Genomic DNA, 3,040 nt, shown 5'->3' with positions numbered 1-3,040 from the left:
ATTATTTATTTTTAAAATATAATGAATTAGCACAAATACATTTACTTATGAATTTTCATTTTTAATATTAGAGGGCATATCCACGTTCACCGCATTTGTTTCTATTCGCATAACCTGACTATTCACTAAAAAATTAGTCATTATTTCCTTTTAAAATCTCAATGAATCAGCAAAAATACCTTTACTGATGAATTTTCATTTTTAATGGTTGCTGGGATAGCTTAGTTGGGAGAGCGTCAGTCTGAAGATCTGAAGGTCACGTGTTCAATCCACGTTCACCGCACTTGGTTCACGTCATAATTTGACTACTATTTCAATAATTAGTGATTATTTCTTTTTAAAATCTAATCCCAATGAATTAGCGGGCAGAAATACCTTTACTTATGAATTTTCAATTTTAATATTAGCGAGGATAGCTTGGGAGAGCGTCGTATTGAAGATTTGAAGGTCACGTCTTTAATCTCCACGTTCACGGCACCTGTTTCCCAAGTCTTTCTTTCTTCCATGCAAAACTTAACATGAAAACTATATCACGGCCACCAAGTTCTTTTGTGGGGATACTTCTGAGCATATCTTTGTCGTTTCTAAGTTTCATGCAATTCTTGTGGTATATTGCATCTGAGTCATTGAATCAAACCGTGATCAAGTTCGATTGTCGGGTGACTCAATTTAGAAAAAGGTTGCAAATCTTGCTTCTCACTCTTGGATCTCATCATCTAATTCTATCTTTTATCTCTTGTTGATCCCAATTTTGTACAAGGAGGTGTTAATTTCTTTAATACAAGGGTTTTCGCTTCTACAAAAGCTTAGATCGTTGGGCTGAAGATTACGATTGGTCTATCATCTTTCAACGGGATCTTCTATCCCCATGACTTGCTCTGATGCAGTCGTTCTTCTATCACCGATGACACGTCCAGTTGTCGAGATTGGTAATGTGAGTTTGTAACCCATCCATTGAGGTTCTTGAAATGATTCTATAGCTTATCATTTCCAAGTTGGGAGTTGGGTCATGGGTCTTGGGTGAAGGAATCCGTAGTTTACCTCCGTTGGAGTTGAAGGAAGTGTCATCTAGTTTTTTATTTTTTTTTTCTTTTATAATTTTATTTAATTATTTTAGTGTGGATTCATTTCCAAATGCATGTTACCACACTCTTATTATTGAAGAAACCGCATTAAGCTAGTTTCACATAGCAACAATGCTTTTCACTCCTATTGGTAGAGGATATTTAATAGTTTTATGTCTGACAACCACTTGTTCCATCTCATGTATCATTTTTTAATGTTTTCCAATTCATTTGTTTCCATTTCATTTATCATTTTTTTTTTTTTTTGGGTTAAAAAATCGAATTACTACCATTTGCCTAAAGCCCAAAACTAACTTTGTTTAATTTGCAAATGTACCCACATAATATGAAAAATGGAACACGTAAGTTGTAAACTCATACCTTTCAAATAAACAAATAAATTTTAAAAGATACTAATACAAATAAGAAAATTATGTAACCAAATTTATTTCAAACATACAAAACTTCATAAATTATGTCTTGATTTTGCAAAATCAACAAAAGAGAGGACGTAATATAGTAAAGTAAAAAAAGAAATTGTTACTATTATTATAGTGCCTATAAATTCTATTGTTGGGAATCATACCCGAGTCTTATGGATGAAAGCCAGATATCCTAACCGTTGGACGACAATGGAATTTTCATGTTGTTGTCATGGAGTCATTTGTCAGATCGCTGAAGAGTTTCAACATGGTCTTTTGTGTAATGTCTAACTCTTCAACATGTCCTTCCATGTGTGTGATAGAGCTCTCAGAGGCACCTCCATGTTTCGAGTTGTTTGATCATGTCACTCTTTCTTTTAAGGAGTCGACCTCAAACGGGAGCGTCGATTGCATCGATTCCATCAAAGGTCTTCGCATGAGTTTATGGTGCATAACCCATTTTTTATATCATTCACCTTCGAGCGCCACCATAGTTTTGATTGCAGCCAACGTAACTCTCAGGTCCTCCTAGCAAGTTCTTGTACCCTTCAAGTATTGTTCTACGTCAAATATAAAGTTTAATAATTCCTTGGTATCCCAATTCCCATAAAATGCATTAGGTTCTTGGATCTTCAGTTTGTTAAGTCCAACATGAGCTTGGTTTGGGGTGTGGTTCTCTACCGTCCTCCTTGTCAAACTCACTAGGGTGCTCATCTCAGCCATGATGGCATGGCATTCAACAAGTGTGGTTCTCTACCGTCCTCCTTGTCAAACTCACTAGGGTGCTCATCTCAGCCATGATGGCATGGCATTCAACAAGAGAGACCTTCAAAAGGGAACTGTTCAATTGGATTATCACACTCACCATTTGAATCACCTCAACTCCACTTGTTGAACTTGAACCTAATACCCATTACATAACACTAACAAAGGTATAAAGTTCCTAACATCTTCATCATTACAGTGCAAATAAAATGTAGGTAAAGTTTAAATATAATTCATGATCAAAGATGAAACAAAATTCCATAGTCAAGAATCGAACCTGGACCTCCTAAGTGAAAGTCGAATATCCTTATGGATGTTTCATATTGTTGCCTTGGAGTCTTTTATAAGGTTGATGTAGAGTTTGAATATGGTCTTTTGTGTAATGTTCAATTCTTCAACACCACTTCCATTTGTGTAATGTAAGACAATTTTTTTAAAAAATTTCTATTAATTAGCGGAAATACCTTTACTTATGAATTTTTATTTTTATTATTAGTGGAGATAGCTCAGTAGAAAGAGCGTCAGACTGAAGATTTGAAAGTCACGTATTTGATCCACGTTCACCGCACGTGATTCAAGTTGCATAAGTCGACTAAGTTTAGCTTGACTATTCAATATAAAATTATAGACTATTTATTTTTAAAATTTCAATGAATTAATGAAAATACCTTAACTTATGAATTTTCATTTTTTTTTTTCATTTTTAATATTAGTGGGAATAACTTAGTAGGGAGAGTGTCAGACTGAAGATATGAAGGTCAGGTGTTTGATCCTCATTGTCAAACTCAC

The 3,040-nt window shown here is 34.6% G+C and overlaps 1 non-coding gene across 1 annotated transcript; it reads left to right on the top strand.

The window, feature by feature from the left end:
• The first annotated feature begins 210 nt into the window (after positions 1 to 210).
• TRNAF-GAA lies at positions 211 to 283 on the top strand. The gene has a single exon. It is a non-coding gene; the product is annotated as a tRNA-Phe (tRNA).
• The last annotated feature ends 2,757 nt before the right edge of the window (positions 284 to 3,040 follow it).

The sequence above is a fragment of the Cucurbita pepo genome, unplaced genomic scaffold (genome assembly GCF_002806865.2).
Source record: "Cucurbita pepo subsp. pepo cultivar mu-cu-16 unplaced genomic scaffold, ASM280686v2 Cp4.1_scaffold000202, whole genome shotgun sequence".
NCBI classification, from domain to species: domain Eukaryota; kingdom Viridiplantae; phylum Streptophyta; class Magnoliopsida; order Cucurbitales; family Cucurbitaceae; genus Cucurbita; species Cucurbita pepo.
This window is presented reverse-complemented; position numbering and strand designations above follow the sequence as displayed.